The sequence below is a fragment of the Rhinoraja longicauda genome, chromosome 31 (genome assembly GCF_053455715.1).
Source record: "Rhinoraja longicauda isolate Sanriku21f chromosome 31, sRhiLon1.1, whole genome shotgun sequence".
Lineage (NCBI taxonomy): Eukaryota > Metazoa > Chordata > Chondrichthyes > Rajiformes > Arhynchobatidae > Rhinoraja > Rhinoraja longicauda.
The window spans coordinates 6,646,522-6,667,659 of record NC_135983.1 but is presented as its reverse complement, the minus strand read 5'-3'; the positions used below and the strand labels follow the sequence as shown (position 1 = coordinate 6,667,659).

At 41.6% G+C, this 21,138-nt stretch overlaps 1 protein-coding gene across 2 annotated transcripts in view; it reads right to left on the bottom strand.

Moving 5' to 3' along the window:
* The window catches only part of scai (suppressor of cancer cell invasion), a 97,235-nt gene extending 76,436 nt beyond the window's left edge, over positions 1–20,799 (bottom strand). For both annotated transcript variants that reach the window (XM_078426037.1, XM_078426038.1), the window contains exon 1: positions 20,510–20,799. The gene's annotated coding sequence lies outside the window, so the exon portion shown is untranslated. The remainder of the gene's footprint in view (positions 1–20,509) is intronic.
* Between the last annotated feature and the right edge of the window lie 339 nt (positions 20,800–21,138).

Genomic DNA, 21,138 nt, shown 5'->3' with positions numbered 1-21,138 from the left:
TCCGCTGCACTGCACGCTGTTCGCCAACTGCCACCACAAATGAACGCCTTTCACCAAAATCTATTAGAGGTCGTAATTGCAAGGGTTTACTGTATAGTGTGATAAATCGCTTTCCAGAACCAGTCATCAAAATGCAAGTAAATGGTATATTTTTCCTTCAACTTCGGCAGTCTCTTGGAATAGAAGACGATTTGCTTCTGCTGCAAAGCTGTGAGTCTGTAGTAGCTAATGAGCTCACTGTGGCCCTTACAGATGCTGTCACTGGTGGAGCATGACCAGCTGATTGGGCAGGTGAATCGGGGGTAATGCCTCTTCTACCATCTTCATTGTGTTTCTTAATATCACCTGGAATGCTCCTTCTCCACTGAGCTGTCAGGGACACTCGACTCGATGCAGAAGCTGCACTTTAGGAGGCTGCTTTGCAAACATCCTTGAAATGTTTTCACCATTTTCTTGGTAATGTATTGCCATGGCAGAATTCAAAGCATAACATCGATTTTGGGAGCCCAACATCTTACGTGCACATGACAAAGCTTGCCTACTGGAGCCAACAAACAGTCATTTGGGCTCCAATGCTAGCAATGTTGGCCTGGAAGAGGTTGCTGATGTTAGTTCATTTATTCTACAAACCCATTTGTGGGATTTTGTCAAGACAGTGCTGGCAGTGCTTTACGATGTCTGCTGCAGAGAATCTATGTTTCAGTAGTCCACAGGAGGGCAGAGATCACTCCTGCCCAGCCGGCCACAAGTTTCAAGCTGGGCTCGAGGACTATCTCTTTCCATATTCAAGAATTCTCAACCTTTCCTCAATACGTCTCACACAAACAATGCTTGTCGTGGACATGTGCTAAGAGCATTCATCTTGTGTTGTCTTTGGCAGGTATGCTACATGATTCCACAAATTAGCTTAATTTCCCTTTCTCTTTGAATGGGGAGGTTGGAGGAGGGAATGGTGTTTGTTTTTGCCGATCATCCACTGCTCGCCTTCTCTCCCCATCATCGCCCTTCCGCTGGCAGTGCTTTACGATGTCTGCTGCAGATAATCTATGTTTCAGTAGTCCACAGGAGGGCAGAGATCACTCCTGCCTAGCCGGCCACAAGTTTCAAGCTGGGCTCGAGGACTATCTTCATACATTTTTCACTCCCCCCCCCCCCCAAGATAGCCAGATGGGTGTGAAAGTGATAGTGACTGTCATTGAATGGGTGCTCCCTGGGTATGGTAAGCAGTTAGTTATTTTTTCCAGGGTACCATTGTGGACCTTCATTATCAGGGACACGATGTTTAACAGAGGAGGCAGGTTAGTAGAGGAGCTTCATTTTGCAAAAATGCAAGGTCCAGCTGGTATACTTGACGGAAGATGTTAATGGAAAAGTAAAAGAGTTTAAAATTAAATGGTAGTTGTTAGGGGGTGGGGGATAAGAGAGAGAGAAATAAATTGTTCTCACATCATTAGCACTAATGTTGCCTCTGATGTCCACTGCCATATGCGTAGATTCACCAAAATCAATATAACCAAATGCATACAAGAGAGTATAAGCAGCAGCTGATATTCTCATAGGTTGACTGCTTGGGATGGAAAAACATATTTAACTCCGATTGTCATTTGGCTGCAGAGTTCCCAAGCTTCAGCTAGACTTAGACCAAGAGAATTAAAAATATGATGCTCTTCAGAGTGAGGCAAAAAACCTCCCAGTTTCAAAATAAAAACAGGACTTCCATTGTTTGCAGGTTCTGGGGAGTATGGGGGGATTGGGAAATGTTGTTCAAAACAAATCAAATATAGCAACTGATGCTATTAATTTAATTGTTTTATACAACTGAACTATTTTAAGCCAAGCATTAGCAACATGTATTAATTGGCCAGAACCAATTGCAATTTATATTTTGTTATTCCAAACAAAAAAAAGGTGGAAGTGGAAGCAGATCCATTTGTGATATATCAAAGGCTTTTAGATAGGCAATGGAAATGGAGTGATATGGCATAGCGATATATAAACATAAATGGCCTGTTCCTAGACTATACTGTTCTATGGTCTGACATCCTGGATTGAGTAAGCTTTACTTGCTTATGTCACCAACAGGGAAGCACAATGGTTAGTTATACCTCAGGAATGTACCCTTTCTACCTTGACAACATCTTTCCTGCAACATGGTGCCCAGAACTGAACACAATTCTCTAAATGCAGCCACACCAACGTCTTATACAATGCAACATGACCTCCCAGCTGCTATACTCAATACTCTGACTGATGAAGGCCAATGTGCTAAAAGCTTTTTTGACCACTCCATCGACCTGCGACTTCACCTTCAAGGAGCCATGCACCTGCACTCCTAGATCCCTCTGCTCTACAACATTCCCCAGAGCCCTACCACTTCTTCCTCGATAAACATTACCACTCTGATCTCCCCATTCTATACCTATGATTGAGTAGCCAAACACAGTTCCAATGCTATCTTTAAATTTGTTAACATCATTATTGGACAAAATAAAATGGGTAATAACAAATCAGAGTAGAGAAGGGAGATTGAAAATCTAATTGAACAGTGCAAGAACAACAATTTTACTCTCAATGTCAGACGAAGGAGCCGATTGTTGACTTCAGGAGGGGAAACCCCAAGGATCCATAAATCAGCCTTCATCAATGGGATAATGGTGAAGTAGGGCGCCTGGGCGTGCATATCTCTTACGATCTGTCCAGGAATCAACATATTGATGCATCGCAAAGAAAGCTCATTAATGTCTCTAATCTCATGAGATTCCAACCTCATCTATTGTATCCGCTGTTCCAGATGTCAACTTCTCTATATCGGCGATACCAAACGCAGGCTCGGCGATCATTTCGCTCAACACCTTCGCTCAGTCTGCCTTAACCAACCTGATCTCCCGGTGACTCAGCACTTCAACTCCCCCTCCCACACCCAGTCTGACCTTTGTCATGGGCCTCCTCCATTGTCATAGTGAGGCCCACTGCAAAGTGGACGAACAGCACCTCATATTTCGCTTGGGCAGCTTACACCCCAGTGGTATGAACATTGATTTCTCGAACTTTCCATAACTTCTCTGCCCCTCTCTTTCCCCTCCCCCTTCCCAGTTCTCCCACTGTCTTCCTGTCTCCAACTACATCCTTTCTTTGCCCCACCCCCTCTCCTGACATCAGTCTGAAGAAGGGTCTCGACCCGAAACGTCACCCATTCCTTCTCTCCTGAGATGCTGCCTGACCCGCTGAGTTACTCCAGCATTTTGTGATACCCTCATTAATGTCTCTACTTCCTTAGAAGATTGAGGAGATTCGGTCGAGCAAGTAATACTCTCTTGAGCTCCTACAGGTCTACAGTGGAAAGCATACTTGCTGGACCCACCGTGGCCAGGTTTGGCAACTCAAGCACTGAGGAGCGAAGGAGATTACAGAGAATGACAGGCACTGCCTGGCCCATCACAAGTACTGACCCCCCCCTCCACCATCAAAAAGATCTGTACAACATGCAACCTCAAAAAAGAGGCACCCGATATCAAAGACCCACATCGCCCTGGTCACACTCTCATGTTGCTCCTACCATCAGAAAGTACTTACAGGAGCCCGAAAATGGTGACCATCAGATTACAGAATAGCTTCTTCCCAACAACCAATCAGGCTCTTCAACACTACACAATACTAACCTGAACAATTACGAACTTCAATGGATTTCCTTGGTTACTCCAAGGACTTTTTTGTACTAGTATTAGTTATTCATTTAATGATTTTTTTAAAAATGATCACATATTTGTTGAGTTTATGGGCCTGTTATGGTAGTGAAAGTAAGAATTTCATTGTTCCATTGTCAGTGCATCTGACAAATAAAGTTTAACTCTTGCACTGTACTTCACAAATTATAGTACAATTTGGCCTATTCCTCCAGAGGTTGAACGTTATTTCACACGGCTCAAAAGTAACAGTTGAAAATGTCTGTGAACATTTTATTATATTAATGAACACCTTACGGTCTTGCAAAATAAGTTAGTAAATTATTTTGTTAATTCCCTACAGCCCACAAACTTCAGATCTTTATATTCCTCCAATTTTTTTTAACTCCCATGTCTCTAATGAACCCATGCACATTGTAACTGTGCATTACTGTCAGAGCTACTGTTTAAAAACTAAGAGCCAGAGAAAACTCAACATATTGTAGATAGTCATCCACAATAATGAGGGGACAGACAGGATGGGCTTCCCAAATTTGGTACAATAGGAAAATATTTGAGAGTTTGGCAGTGCATTAAAATGGAGGAATTACATTTGTTCTAAAAAAAAGCTGGGCAGATTGGCATACAGGATGTATCCTAGGGTTAGGGAGTATGGTTTAAAATATTGAAGAATAATGAAGCAATGGTAAAGAAATCTTTATGCCTAGGACCATGGAGAAGAGATAGCCATAGGCAATTGGAGTAAAGCACAAGGACCACTGTTGTTTTGGGGTAAGATTTTTTTTTTCACAAATAAATAAGCTTGGGGTCTTTTTCTCTGCTGGACACACAATTCAGATTGAACATGTCAAACTTTATGATCAAAACAAGTTCTTCGGATTTTTGACACAAAAATAATTTTGTCCCAGCAAATAATTTTGTCTTTAACTCATTCAATCAATAAATAATAAATAAATAAATAATAAATACTTCATTCAATAAATAGTTTTGTAAAAGGCAACTTTCCATTGAGAACAATTTTGTTTATGTAGATAAAACATCAATGCAGAATAATATTGCTTGGGGTTAAAAGGGGACAAACCCGCATCAAAAATGACAACTTTTATTGTTTAGAAGAGCTTGTTGTATTTCTTGTATTTCTCAGTCGTATTTCTTGCCTAATTTAAGTTAAACTCCCAAAAGAATAAAACTGCCCACCATTCAACACATTGGATCAAATGTATTTGAATTGAACTGGTATCACTTAAAGTTCAGAAATTCTAAACTTGTGTAATTTATTAAAGTTTTCAATGATGACCCAGAGGTACAGATAATAGAGGGAGAGCTACCTCAGTGCAAGAGACCATGGTTCAACCCTAACTCGGATACTGCCTGTGTGAAGTTTGCTCGTTATTTCTGTGTCCACATGGGTTTCTCTCAGATGCTCCGGTTTCCTCCGATACCCTAAAAGACCCATCGGGTCAGCATGGACAGTGGGCTGAAAGACGTGTTTCCAGGTTGTAACTCTCTCAAAAAGGAGCAATATATCACAGTCAAGCGTCAAACTGTAAATAGCCACGTTCAAGTGAAAAAAGGGTATAAATTGAACATTTTTTATAGGTGAAAAGGCAAGTCTTTAAACTTCTCTGGTTGGATAGGAAAAGAAAATTCTGTTCATAAAGTAGCCCTACAACAAAGAAAACTACTTACATTTTAGCTGTGTCCATATTCTTCCAGTATGAACTCTTGTTAACTTATCAGTGATCTTAATCTCATTTTATAACTTTTTAAATTAAAGCAATGATGTATGACTACATTCACCTTCTGTATCCTCCTTTAACCTAATATCTTAACACCAAACAATTGTTTGGAAAAAGTATTCTTTTTAAAGTGATTGATAAGTAATCTTAATAGAAAGATAATTGATTGCTTAATTTGGAAAACTGGTTAAAATTGAGTTTTAAAGCAGTTAGTGGAAAAAATAATCAATAAAACTCATGCAAATGAAACAACAGAAACTGGTCTGCCTGTTCTGTCGATGCAAATTAATGTCAATGGCAACTTTACTTAAAGATTTTGCAGAAGCTATTGGATTGAAAGTCAAATTGCAGACAGAACTGGCACAGAAATAGAGGCATTGAACAATCTCACCATGATCAACATTGGCTAGTATTATCTTTCACTATTTTCCCAATGCATTTAATAAATTAGCTACACAATTTAAACTATGCCCAGGATGTAAGGGCTGAAAGTATAGTTTTTGCCTATTTCAAAAGGTATGCAAGTTGTCTAATTTTTGATTGCCAAAATATGATGTAATTTTTTTATCACATTGTGTGTTGTTTTTTTTAAACACTCCCAACCAATGTTGATTTTGCAGCACTGCAATACTCGTATAGATAGGTCCATAACAAAATGGCCTGAGAAAAGCCTATATTTAATTTAGCAAAGGGCCAGCAATAAAATGCTTGCCACTATGGTAACCAAAAATTCCATACATTAAACACAAATATGAATATGTTACAAACTATTCCTGGTCACATTTTCAAACAAAAAGAGCCAGTGCATGACTGGATACAATAATGGTTTAACTTTACCTGAAGATGACTTAAAACACAGATAAAATGCACAACAGACCCTTTAGCCCAGCATATTTGAACTATTCCAATCTCATTTTCCAGCATCCATCCCATAGTCTTTTATGCTACTGCATTTCAGGTGCTCATGCAAATTCTTAAACACCATGAGAATGCCTGCTCTTATTTTCCCCTCAGGAAGTGTGCGCCAGATTCCAACCACACCTGCCCCTCAAAATCCTTTGCACAGTAATTGGCTTTCACTTTTAAACATTTCAGCTGCAAAGAAAATAAATCCACCCTGTTCATGTTCTCCTCATAGCTGATGCAATAACCTGGTGAAACCCCTCCGCACCCATTCCAGTACCATCCAACCTTCCTTACATGCGGTGGACAGAAATGCACACAATACTCCTTTTGCAGCCTCTTTGAGGTCTTAATTAGCTTTCATTACCTCTTTGCCCTGGCTGGAGTAGGGAGTATCATTCTTGACTTTTAAACTGATATTAATCATTCAGCATTAAAATGTCACCATTCCTTTGCACTAAGCAACCACCCTTTGCTGCACCCCACACCAGTTGCCAATTAAATACGCTCCGTTTCCAACAGCTGTTTACACTCCAAGTCCTTGAAGGTGCACAAAGCCTTTCAAATACATGCCTGACGAATAAGGGACAGCTTGCTTGAATCCTTTTATCAATGAAGGAACAATACTGATCAATGGAATTGCAACAGAAAAGTCGAATTTTTGTCTCTCATTTCCTTTCTACAACCTTTGACATAGTTGACCACATCATGACGCATCAAGGATTTTATTGTCATATGTGCAAAAACAGAAAAATTAGATTCTTACTTGCAACAGTGCAGCATATTATCATAGCACTATGTAAACACCATGATAAACAACAAAACTTCAGTATACTGTATATAAATAGTGCTAAGACAAAACAATGCCTCAAGTATTTGTTTGGAGCTTATTTGGAATCTGTGGTGTTTAACAGCCTGATAGCTTTTGGAAAGAAGCTTCTGCTGAAAGTTACGGTTTTCATGCTCCTCTACCATCTCCCCAATGGCAGGAATGAAATGGGAGCATAGCAAGGGTGGTATGGCCCTGATGATGCTGGCTGCCTTTGAGGCAACAACTCCGGTAGATCCTTTCGATAGTGGGATGGTCAATACCCACGATGGATTGGGCAGTGTTCACCACCAATCGTTGTCTCCTTTGATCCCGTGCTTTCAAGTTGCCGAACCAGGCTGTGATGCAACCAGTCAATACGCTCTGTCGTGCATCTGTAGAACTTTCGACTAGAGATAGTGTGGAAACAACTTCTTCAGCCCACCGAGTCCAACCAACGATCACCCCGATCACTATCCTACATGCTAGGGAGAATTTACAATTTTACAGATGCCAATTAACCTACAAATCTGTCTGGCTTGAGTGTGGGAGGAAACCGGAGCACCCAGGGAAAATACATGCAGCCACAGGGGGAAAATACAAACTCTGTACAAACAGCACCTATAGTACCAATTGAACACTGTCTCAGGCAGTGTAAGAAAGCAACTTCACCGACGTGCCATTGTGCAATTTAAACTATGCCCAGGATGCAAAGGCTGAAAGTTTAAAGCGTTCAAGAATATCCACTGACATACCAAATGTCCTCAATCTTCTAAGGAAGTAGAGGTGTTGATGGACTTTCTTTATGATTACATGAATGTGCTGGGTCCAGGCCAGGACAGAGATATGCTCACCCAAGAATTAGAATTTTTTCACTCTCCACCACCGTCCCGATGAAAACAGGTTTGTCGATCCTCAGCATTCCTTTTCTAAAGTCAATCAGTTCATTGATTTTACTGATGCTGAGAACAAGACTGTTGTACAGGCACCAGTTGATCAATCTCCGCCCAGACTCTGACTCGTCATCTTCCATTATTGGCCCAACAATTGTGGTGTCATCGATGAATTTGAAGATGGAGGTGGAACAGTGTCTGGCTACACAGTCATGGGCATCAAATCAGTAGAGCCGGGCCTGGGCACACAGCCTTGAAGTGCTCCTGAACTGATGGTCATCGAGCAGGAAGTGTTGCTGCCAATTCATACCGATTGTGTTCTGTTGATGAGGAGATCAGAGGGATGCCCAGAGAACAAGTTCCCTGAACTTAGCAACCAGTTTGGAGGGGATGATAGGTTTCAACGCCCAGCTGTAGTTAACGAAGAACAGCCTGCCATATGTGTTTTTATATGGTCCCAGTGGTCCAGTAGCAAGTGAAGAGTCAGCAAGATCGCATCCTCCATTGACCTGTCGTGGCAGTAAGCAAACTCTAGTGGGTCCAGGTTCTTGTTGAGGTAAGAGTTGATATGTGCCATAATCAACCTCTCAAAGCACTTGGTCACCACAGACATTGGTGCTACCAGTTGATAGTCACTGAGACATGTTACCTTACTCTTCTTGGGCACCAGTATTATTGATACCTTATTAAAGCAGGTGGGAACCTCAGTAACGAGGTTGAAGATGTCCGCATAAACTCCACCCTTCCTGGTTTTACTCTCATCCCAAATGGAAATTGGTCGCCCTTGGTTCTATCTATCCATTTTTCGCCAACAAATCTACCGCAGTTTTCCTGCAACTACTCCACTTCATCTGGCCTTCTGTATCTTAACTATCTGCTGCTCCTACCCCTCTAGAAATACCAAAACAGATTATGCTGGTAAGTTTAACCTTAGGCTGAATCTATTGAGCGAGAAAGAAAGTTAACATTTCAGCTTGATAACACTTCATCAGAACTGATCTAATAAAAGGTCATGCATCTGAAATGTTAACAGATATTGATGATCAATAAAACTGATGTGCATTTGGAATTTCTTCCCAGAGGGTAATGAGACTAAATTAGCAAAAACGTTTAAAAAGTGGGTAGATCAATTTTTGAAATATCGGGGAACTGAAGGCTTTGGGGGACAGGCCCAAAGGAGGAGACAAGGCCTGTGGCTGTTCAACTACGATCATGTCGAATGGTAGGCAGGCTTGAAGGGCCAGGTAGACTACTCCTTTCTGTTCTTAGTTGACTCCAATCGTTTGTGTAATACAGCATCGCTACTTTTAGTAAATAGACATGAAACATGAACAATTTCTACCAAGTTAATTCTAATGATGTAAAATCTGTTAATTCTGTATGGGACAAGTATAGTAATGGATTGAGCTGGTTACCATACCATGCCAGCAGCTCTTTACACATGTGATAACTGAAGGGTCTCGACCTGAAACGTCACCCATTCCTTCTCTCCAGTGATGGTGCCTGTCCCGCTGAATCACTCCAGCATTTTGCATCCTTCTTCAGCATGTGATAACATATGATGTCAAGTGCTAGAACCCAAGAAGGATGCCATTTTCTGGCGCCACAGGATAAATTTTGGTAATTCAATAATCTAATCCAACAATCGTTGGCCTTGCATGATGTGAGTTAAGCAAATAGCACAAACTTGCAGAAAGTGAGATATATCCCATCAGAATACTTTCAATAGTACATCTGTAGAAGTTTGAGAGAATCCTCGTGGACATGCCGAATCTCTGATGCCCAAAAAAAGTAAATTCACTAAGGCGATTTCTTGATCATTAAATCAGTGCAAAGGAACCTGGTTAGCTTGCTGGCGTCATAGATGCCACGGAATTTGAAGTTGTTGACCATCTTTGCAACAGCTTTGCTGATGAGAACTTTGTTCACTTCATCGCTTCTGTCAACAAGCGTCCCTTTCATCCTGATGACATCAAAGGCTGGATTATTTCTGAAACCATGACATTAGGTTGTAGACTTATTTCCTGTACTTCGTCCCATTGTCATTGTGGATCTGGCCAACAACAATGGCATTATCAGCTAACTTAAAACTAAAGTTGGCGTTATACATGGCCACACAATCAGAAATGCACCAGTAGTAGAGCAAGGGACTGAGCACACAAACCCGAAAAGTACCAGTGCAAGGGTCAGGGTGGAAGAAATGTTATGACCAATTCTAACTGACTGAGGGCAAGAATTTCAGAAGCCAGTTGCAGATTGAGGCCCCAAGGTCAGGGTGCAGATGTTTAGGGATGAACTTGTTCAGTGTTGTGATATTGAAGGCCCAGCTGCAGTCAATACCAAATTGATAGATTTTACTGAGGAACTCAACAGGTGATGCATTTATTTATATTGCACATTAATTATGTTTGACTGAATACAAAGAAGAATTTAAAACAAATAAATGAAAACCATCACATAAATTAAATGTCTATATCTCTAGATATCCCAATGTGTTTTAAGCGAACCAATACTTTCAAAATGTAATCACAATCGTAAATCGGGAAACGACATTTTATGTGCAAGATCTCAAAATCTACAATGCGATAATGACCAGATAATTGATTTATTTTTCATTGGCCAAGTAATTGAGATAACTCTAGTGCTGCTCTTTCAAATATTGCCATGGGATCTTTTAAATAAGCTCAGAGGGTAAAAAAATGCATTGATTTAACATGAACAATTTAAATTTTATTTGAACAACTACACACAGAATAGACACAGGAGAAATGTCATGTTTAGGGGTAGTGTTTCAAAGATCTAGTCACACACATTGAAAAAGGGGAACTGGGAAAATTAGTTGAAACTCTCCACAACCTATCAGCAAAAGGATTTTTTTTTTTTATGACTTGTCTCAGTAATTGGTAAACATATCACAATTTCTCTATTGCAAAGTAATGGGTAGATCTTCCTCTCGGGTGTCGAGTTCAGGAAGGATTGGTAAAGACCAAGTCAATTAGGTTTTTAAAAGCTAAAAGCTGCAGGTGCAGCTTTCTATCAGATGGAAAAAGAATGTAGTTAGGTCCAGAGTCAATTTGATAAAGTGACAATTATTTTATGTTCTGTAACAACAACAGTTTATATGGATTGAATGATACCAGTCTCGTTTTAAGCGGTGCTCTATCTGCTCCCTTGTGCTGAAGAACCTTAATTGTTTCTTTTCATTGGGTACATGTAAAAGTCCTAGTTTCAGACCTATTCAGCACTCCCAACATTTCTTTTCCCACTGCATGGATTGGATTAACACGCCTTCCTGCACTTGTAAAGAATTTGAAAATTTTATGATTTTGTTGCCAATTTCCACCCTACTCTCAACTTCATTCTATTCCACCCTTTCCCATCTTATCATCACTATCTCCAACTGAGGAGATTGGTAAACTATCAATATCCATAAGCTTTCCAATCCCCATAGTTGTCATGACACAATCTCCCACCTGTTTTCTGCAAAAAATGCTTCCATGTTCTAGTCACATCTGCTCTGATGATGAGTCTTTTCGCATCAGGTTGCATCAAGCGCCATGAGAAAGGGAGTGGTTGATAGAGACAGAAGACCATGGAATCTAAAAATCAGCTCAGCCAGGAAAAGAAGTGGGTGTGGAAGGAAAATGATGTCTTCTATTCAAGATAGAAGTGAAATGGATTCAGATCATCGTGTTGTGGGACAGAGGTATAAGAGATTGGTGCGCATTGAAAAGATGTGTTAGATGAAGCTCAAAATTTAGAATTTATCAAAATCACTGAGGGCATCAATGATACCATGGATGTAATTGAGGAGAAAGAGGCCGGGTAGGAAATAAATTCTAGTGGAGCAACAGCAGTCTGAGGAAAATAGCCACAGCATCCAAATTCAGCCGTAACCCTGCAAAGTCCACCTCTATCCTCTACCCAAGACCCACAAAAGCTTATCACTGTATCCCTATACTTGTGACAATGAACTAAACTCAAATACAAGCAAATCATAGACCAATTGTTTCCACCTGAATATATTGCACGCCCAGGACATAATACTAAATTATACAATTTCAGATAATTGTGTCTATTTTTTTTTTTTAACAGTTATACTCCATTTCAATAAGTTGCTTTATTTGTCCCTAATTGCTGTTTTAAAGTAATTGTTCTCTTAACACTTCAATCTGCACTTTATTGTACACATCCCCACTATTTCCACACCCTAAACACCTCCCCCTTGTCTTTCTGTCGCGGCCATTTAAAACATATCAGTCAGTAAACACGCTTGCTGATATACTACCAACTTTATGCTATGCCCGAGTCTTGGTTCAAAATTACACACAAAATCGACAGAAGTATTTTTTCTGAAATCGTTACCCATACCTTCAATTAGAATTGGCTGAGAAGACTGAACCAAGTGAACCAGTAGTTTATGAAAATGTAAGCAACACACAAAAGGCAGCTGTGCACAATAAGTACTGGTCCCTTGTCCAGAGTGCAAGAGTTACGAATTATATTCTTAAAAACATTCATGCATAGTTGGAATTTATTTGTAGGCAAATCAATGGTCCTTGAGTTGTGCTTTGAAAAGGTAAATAACTTGCAACAGCTTTGCGTCGCCAATTACAGTTTAAAGTTAAGCAGTATTAGACCAGTGAATCCCTTTAATTCCCTTGGAAAATTACTCTCATGAAAGAAATCTTGAGGATTAAATCACCGATGAGATGTTTGAATTGATCAGCCCTTTATGTATGAGCACAAGTGACAAAGTAACTCGACTGTAAGACTTAACAGAACCATACAAATTCAACCATGTACATATCAGTGACATCATAAGATGCACATTCTTGGCCTTACAAGCTTTTATAGATATGGGAATAAACACAAGATACGATAGTAACATTTATATTTGTTAAATTTCCCCCCAAAGTACTCGATGCACAATTTGAAAGCAAATTATTTTTCTACAGTCTCAACAAGTATTCCTGGTGACCACCAATGGCCAGTCGTAGGTGGACTACTCATCAAGCCTTGCTTCATCCAACATGGGCTGAGACACCAGTCACTGAACAGCTTCCGGAGCAAAAAGGAATTCCACCCCATTACCCACCCTGCATTAAGTGTTACTGCCACATCGTATATAAGTAAATTTAGCTCAGTCAAGAAATATAATCTGTGACCTAATTATTTTTCTAGGTGGCAATTTCCTTATCTACTAGTTCATCAAGACAGAGATCAATGTTAAATTACTAATGCTTCAATTACAGTTCTTCATCTCCCAAGAGATCAAATCCAGAGGTTCATTACTGACACATCAGTTACAGCTCAACTGCCAAACTGTCTCATGCAAAAATTCTCCTGAATTCTAAGAGTGATACACCATTCCAAAATGAGACATTTCACACAAAACTAAAAATCCCATCTACATTGTAAAGAACTGAGAATTTTAAGGTAGATCTAATGTTAACTATAAACTACTCTTGAACTCATTGTCAAAAAGAAACCATGTCAATAAATCCTGCTTATGCTTATGGAGAAACTAGCCAAGAAGAGCATAACTAAAAAGAATATTCATATTAGAAACAAAAATCAACAAAGCATCAAGCGGTTAGGTGTTCATTAACATCGGAAGACACAAAAATCATCTGTTATCTCCACAGAAGTTGATTTAACCAGCTGCTCCCAACATTTGTTTCTCACCCCCAGCCCTTCTGCTTTTATTGCAGATTTTATTCAACGGGGTACACGATACATCAACGTCATGTTTATTTGGGACGATGAAGATTTAAATCAATAGCTTGCCTTTGGAAATCGGAAATAAAAACAGAATGCTGGGAACACTCAGTAGTTCAAACTGATTCAGTGGAAAGGGAAACTAGGAGTTATGATATCAGTTTGACGACCCTTGGTCCATTCTGCTGACTGTTTCCAGAACATTCTGTTCTCATACTATACTTCCATCTTTGGTAGAAATCAAACACACAATTCTAACAATTAGCCATGGAATTTATTTTGCAACTCTTCCTACTTTCAAACAGATTATACTCACATTCAATTACAGTTAAATATCAATTCAAACTATCCACCCAATTAGTTCATAGGAATAACCTAATTAATAACATAGATGAACATAAGGACCAAGAATATACCAAGTCTACTACACCATTCAGTGAAGATGGTTGTGAAAAATTGCAGCAGGATCTGGATTGATTGGCCAGGTGGGTAGAGGAATGGTTGATGAAATTGAATACTGAAAAGTGTGAGGTGTTGCATTTTGGGCTTCGAACAAACGCAGGACCTACACAGTAAATGGTAGGCCTCTGGGGAGTGTTGTAGAGCAGAGGGATCTAGGAGTATAGGTGCATGGTTCCTTGAAGGTCGAGTCGCAGATAGATAAGGTGGTCAAAAAGGCTTTTGGCACTTTGGCCTTCATCAGTCAAAGTATTGAATATAGAAGTTGGAAGGTCATGCTGCAGTTGTATGAGACATTGGTGAGACCACATTTAGAATATTGTGTTCAGTTCTGTGCACCGTGTTATAGGAAAGATATTGTCAAATTTGATAGGGTTCAGAAAAGATTTACGAGGATTTTGCCAGGATTAGAGGGTGTGAGCGAAAGGGAGAGGTTGAGTAGGCTGGGTCTCTATTCCATGGAGTGCAGGAGGATGAGGGGAGATCTTGTGAAGGTATACAAAATAATGAGAGGAATAGATCGGGTAGATGCACAGAGTCTTTTGCCCAGAGTAAGGGGATCGAGGACCAGAGGATATAGGTTCAAGGTGAAGGGGAAAACATTTCATAGGAATCCGAGAGGGAACTTTTTCACAAAGGGTGATGGGTGTATGGAACAAGCTGCCAGAGGGGGTAGTGGCTGGAATGATTCCATTGTTTACGAAACAGTTGGACAGGTTCATAAATAGGACAGATTTGGAGGGCTCTGGACTGCGAGACTGGTGTAGCTGGGACATTGTTGGCCGGTGTGGGTGAGTGGGGCTGAAGGGCCTGTTTCCACATTGTGTCATTCTATGACTCTATGACCAATCAACAATCTTCTGAATTCTACCTTAAACACCATTTTCCTGCCTGATCTCCATCTTCCTCAATATCTAGAAATCTAATTGATCTATATTTTGAATCCAATCAATAACAGTCTCCGTTGTTCTCTGATACAGATAATTCCAAGAAATCACCACCATCTAAGTGAAGAAATTTCTAATTTTCTCGGTCTTAAACAATATACTCCTTATTCTAACAGACCCACACTTCTATTATCCTTAGCAAAGTATAATATCCTCCCAACATCTACCCCATCAGGCTGTCCGATTTAGCATGTTACAATGTGGTCACCTCTGGAGATTAGAGACCATGCCTACTCAATCTCATCTCATGAGACAGCCCTGTCACTGCAGAAAACAGTTGAGTGAATCTTTATGGTGTTCCTGCTCATAACGAGTATATTGTTTTAGATAAGGAGACCAAAATTGTGCACAATACTCCAGATTTGGTCATACCAGATGCCAATGTAACTGTCGTAAGATTTACACCAGTCTGTTTGCATTCAATTACTTGAATACAGAGATGCCAGATCCCCTTGAACATCAACATATCCCAATTTATTTACCATTTAAGAACCCGACATATCTGAATTTTTATACCAAAGTAGATAATCTCACATTGTTCCCCCACATGTTACCATTCATTCAGCTTGTCCATATCCTCTTGAAAATTCATTATGTCATCACCAAGAAATTCTATGTTTGACCCCTTTAGCCAAAGGCTAAACAGCTAAACATTGGTGTCCATTCCCTGCAATTCTCACGGTATTCACAGCCGTCCAACTGAAAATAAATCATTTATTTGTATAGGAAAGAACTGCAGATGCTGCTTCACACCGAAGACAGACACAATTTGCTGGAATAACTCAGCGGGACAGGCAGCATCTTTGGAGAGAAGGAATGGTTGATGTTTCAGGTGTTCTTTATGCAATACCCATAAATTTTGTTTCCCAATCTACCAGTCAATCTATCTCTCAAAACTTCATGTTTAGTTTAGAGATACAGTGCGGAAACAGGCCCATCGGGTCCATGCCAACCAGCAATCCCCACATATTAACACAATCCTACACACACTAGGAACAATTTTTACATTTACCAAGCCAATTTACCTACATCCCTGTACACCTTTGCCGTGTGGGAGGAAACCGAAGATCTCGGAGAAAACCCACGCGGTAACGGGGAGAACGTAGAAACTCCGCTCCCGTAGTCTGGATCGAACCTGGGTCTCCGGCGCAGCAAGGCAGCAACTCTACCGCTGCGCCACCGTGCCAATGCGCCACAATAGTTAGATGGCTCAAAATATCTGTTCTCCTTTCTGAATCAAATTTGCAACATCAGCATACATGAAAACACAAGGATGCTCTAATCCTGGACAGGTAATGAAAGGAAATTTTCTTATTCTGGTTTTCACTATGTAAAAGGAGCTCTTTATCCACAGAAAAAAACAAATTGCAATTTTATCAGTATGTTATTTTCAGTTCAGATAATTTGCATTTTAATTCCTGCTTATTAGAAAAAAGAAAATATTTCCAGAAAAATTTTGAAGTCAAAATCATTCAATTATTTCCAGAGTTGATAAATCTAATGGCTTTTGACAGGGACTGTGAAAATCCGCTCATTACTCTCGTTCAATTTATATCAACGTCTGGCCAAAAAGTTGCCAAATTTGACAGATATCCCAAAACACGATTATATCAACATCTATTATTATTTTCTCCATCTTCAAAATAAAGCCGCTGCTCAGAGATTTGAACAAATTATTCAGATCTGCAGTACTATGCATACAACATCTATGCTATCTTTCAGATGATGTGCTGAGCTGGAAGCTCAGAGACAATCAAAAGGTGTGCAGGGAAGTTCCCCCAGTGCCCCCAACAGTAAAAACCATTGAAATAAAATTGTCAAAAGTGTCCTATCGCGAATGTCACCAGTCCAGTCCCTTCGCAGTTCCTCCAGCTCTGTATTTTGTACTTGATTCCAGCAACTCAATTCCTTGCACCACTATTGTAATTTATCTTCCTGGTGTTTGTGGGAGACTGCGATACACAAATTAGCACTATGTTTAAATGCATTGCAACAATACGAGAGCAATGGTTCCAAAGCGAGCACGACAGAAAATGGACTGTTTTAAGGATGGAAATTGGGGAAGGTCACGGCGCATTAAAAATGGATGAGAATTTTAAAATGGAGATGTTGCTGAACCAGGTGCCAATGCTAGTAACCAAATCCAAGAGTGTAGAAATGAAGAACAGCAGATGCTGGTTTATACCAAAGATAGACTTAAAAGTGCGGGAGTGACTCAGCGGGTAAGGCAGCATCTCTGGAGGAAAAGGATAGGTGACTTTTCGGGTCGGGACCTTCTTCAGAATGAGGCAGCAGAGATTTTAATAACATCAAGTTAAGAGAGCAGAACAAGGTGCGCTTTAAACAATTACAAAGCAGAGCGATAGAGTGCCTTGGGAAAGATGTTTGTTGATTGGACATTTAGCGGAAGGAAAAAAAAACAGATGAGCAGTGTGAAAATTTGAGATCAGCAGAAGGGTGGAAGTCAATGGCAAAGTAGGATAAGGGAGAACGGAAAAAGTGAAAATGTCCAAGTGATGTGTTCTTGGATGGGGCAGCCAAAGGGCTACATGTGAATGAGAAATAGGATGAATTAAGGGCATATTTTGGGAGATGGGGTGGGAGGGAGGGAAGAAGTGGTAAAGAAAGAGAAGGAGGAACATCAGACATACTGTTCTTAGAGCAAATGACAAATTAATGCAGGCGAATCTCTGGGAATGACAGACAAGGCATGGAATGCATATGTTGCCAGTGCTGATGACAGAGAGAAGGAGATGGCATGGTCCAGCACATCAAGGCTGCAGACAAGCAGAGAAAGGGTATTGTTACTGTCATAGTCACCAATGGTGCCATCAATTCCATTGATAATACCTTTTCCAGTACTGTAGATGGGGTAGAAACCCAATGACAAAGATTTAGATGTAACTTTCCATGAAAAATTGACCAAGGTTGGCAGGGTACAACAGGGCGACCAGAAAGAGACCAAAAAGCATTAAAACACAAAATGCTGGAGGAACAAGCAGGTCAGGCAGCAACCGTGGAAGAAAATGGACAGATGATATTTTGGAGATAGAGGGGAACCTAATATGGGTGAAGAGTATGGGAATTTCCCTCCTTGGATAAATAAAGTTCTATTGTATCATAGAAACATAGAAAATGGGTGCAGGAGGAGGCCATTCGGTCCTTCGAGCCAGCACAGCCATTCATTGTGATCATGGCTGATCGTCCCCAATCAATAACCCGTGCCTGCCTTCTCCCCATATCCCTTGATTCCACTAGCCCCTAGAGCTCTATCTAACTCTCTCTTAAATCCATTCAGTGATTGGGCTTCCACTGCCCTCTGTGGCAGAGAATTCCACAAATTCACAACTCTCTGGGTGAATTTTTTTTTTCTCACCTCAGTTTTAAATGGCCTCCCCTTTATTCTAAGACTGTGGCCCCTGATTCTGGACTCGCCCAACATTGGGAACATTTTTCCTGCATCTAGCTTGTCCAGTCCTTTTATAATTTTATGTGTTTCTATAAGATCCCCTCTCATCCTTCTAAACTCCAGTGAATATATGCCTAGTCTTTTCAATCTTTCCTCATATGTCAGACCCGCCATCCCAGGGATCAATCTCGTGAACCTACGCTGCACTGCCTCAATTATAAGGATATCCTTCCTCAAATTAGGAGACCAAAACTGTACACAATACTCCAGATGTGGTCTTACCAGGGCCCTGTACAACTGCAGAAGAACCTCTTTACTCCTGTACTGAAATCCTCTTGTTATGAAGGCCAAATCCTCTTGTTATGAAGGCCAAATCCTCTTGCTATCGTATCGAGTATGGGGAACTTGCACCTCGTCCAACCTCATCTACCGTATCCGTTGTTCTAGGTACGGACTCGTACATCGGGAGACCAAACATAGATGTGGGGATTGTTTCGCCGAACACCTTCGCTCAGTCCCTCTGGGCCTACCCGATTTGCCTGTTGACAAACACCCCTTCCCATACTGACTTTTCTCTCCTGGGCCCATTGGAGAAAAAGCACATCATATTTTGCTTGGGCAGCATACAACCCAGCAATATTGATTTCTCTAACTTCAAGTAATCCCACTCTCTCTCCCACCCTAGTCGTTGTACTAGTTTCACTGTCGTCCTGGTGAGTTTCAGTCTGTACAACTCATTATCACCTAGCCTACAGTTAACAACGGACCGTTTTCTTTATCATCCTTACTTTTTTTGTATATCTTTCATTCATTTGTTCTATATCTCTCTACATCACTGTCTGTGTGTGTGTGTGTGTATATATATTTATTTATTTATTTATTTTCTTTCCCTTCCTGACTCCCAGTCTGAAGAAGGGTCTCGACCCAAAACGTCACCTATTCCTTTTCTCCAGAGATGCTGTTTGACCTGCTGAATTACTCCAGCTTTTTGTGTCTTGTGGATGATGTCAGGTCAGGAGACCCTTCCTCAGACATGGATGGGAAAGGAGATAGAGGAACCAAATATCAGCAATAATTTACAAATGAAAGCTGAACAAATGAAGATTCAATTTGTAAAGCACAGCACCCAAGAAAAGGACTTAATTGTATGCATATCATAGTGCTATAATGAGTGCACAACATAATCATTCGTGAGGTGCACCATCAAAGCCAAAATATGTCACACGGGAATAACCTGCCAAGCATAATTAAAAAAAGCCTTCCTCCAGTCACACCATACAGTACTGGAATGGGTATTATCTCTGGCTCAGTCACCACAGCTCATTGTAAGCTGAACGTAGAGACGATGTACAGCCTACATACACTCTCTTGACAGCCGTGTGTGTGTGTGTGTGTGCCGTGTGTGTATGTGTGGGCCGCGTGTGTGTGTGTGTGTGTGTGTGCCGTGTATGTGTGTGTGTGCCGTGTATGTGTGTGTGTGCCGTGTATGTGTGTGTGTGTGCCGTGTATGTGTGTGTGTGTGCCGTGTGCGCCATGTGTGTGTGTGTATGTGTGTATGTGCCGTGTGTGTGTCTGTGTGTGCCGTGTGTGTGTGTGTGTGTGTGCCGTGTGTGTGTGTGTGTGTGTGTGTGTGTGTGTATGTGTGTATGTGCCGTGTGTGTGTGTGTGTGTGTGTGTGTGTGTGTGTATGTGTGCCGTGTGTGTGTGTATGTGTGTGTGTGTGTGTGTGTGTGTATGTGTGTGTGTGTGTGTGTATGTGTGTGTGCCGTGTGTGTGTGTGTGTGTGTGTGTGTGTGTGTGTGTGTGTGTGTGTGTGTGTGTACCGTGCACGTTATCTGTATTTATCTCTCACACGGGCAGGTGGCTGAAGGGGCGGTCGCAGCGACGGCGGCCGGTGCCACCTGCTGTCAGCCCCCCCTCCAGTCCCGGTCCCAGTCCCGGGCTCACCTGGAACCGCCGGCCTGCGGCCTACCCTAGGCACCAACCGAGCAGCCAACGAGAGGCTCGAACCGGCCGCCCCCCTCAACCCCCACCTGGGGGCTCGCTCGTCACCGGTCCGTGGCCACGGGGCTCCGGCTGCGTCCAGCCCGCCCGCCTGCCTTCGTCCCGTCCGTGCGTCCTGCCCCCCGAGGCCGCAGGCTGAGGCCGCGCCGCTTATTTCAGTCCATTCGCCTCCGACACACGGAGCCGAGCGACTGCCATCGATCCCGCCGTTGCCGCCTCTTACTACGCGCGGCTCACACAAGCTTGCTGGATTGGCACCGCCCATCCCCCGGGCTCTGCGCACCAATTGGCCCGCGCCTCCAATCGTCCCGCCCCCATTCCAGCCTTCTGTTTCGATCAGACGGACGTCGATCAGGTGGCGTCACAGCCCGCATCAGGTTTGGTTGACTCCGGCGTTAAGGCTGGGCTGCGGGGTGCTTGGAAACCTCCAGCCAATGCCGCGCCGCCGAGTGAGAGGCGTCCTTCACAAGATGAGCAGCGGCTGATTTCATCTATTTACTCCTTTCACTATCCCCCCCCCCCCCCTTATGTAACGCGTTGCAAAGATGCACAAATAGAATCCTACCAGAAGA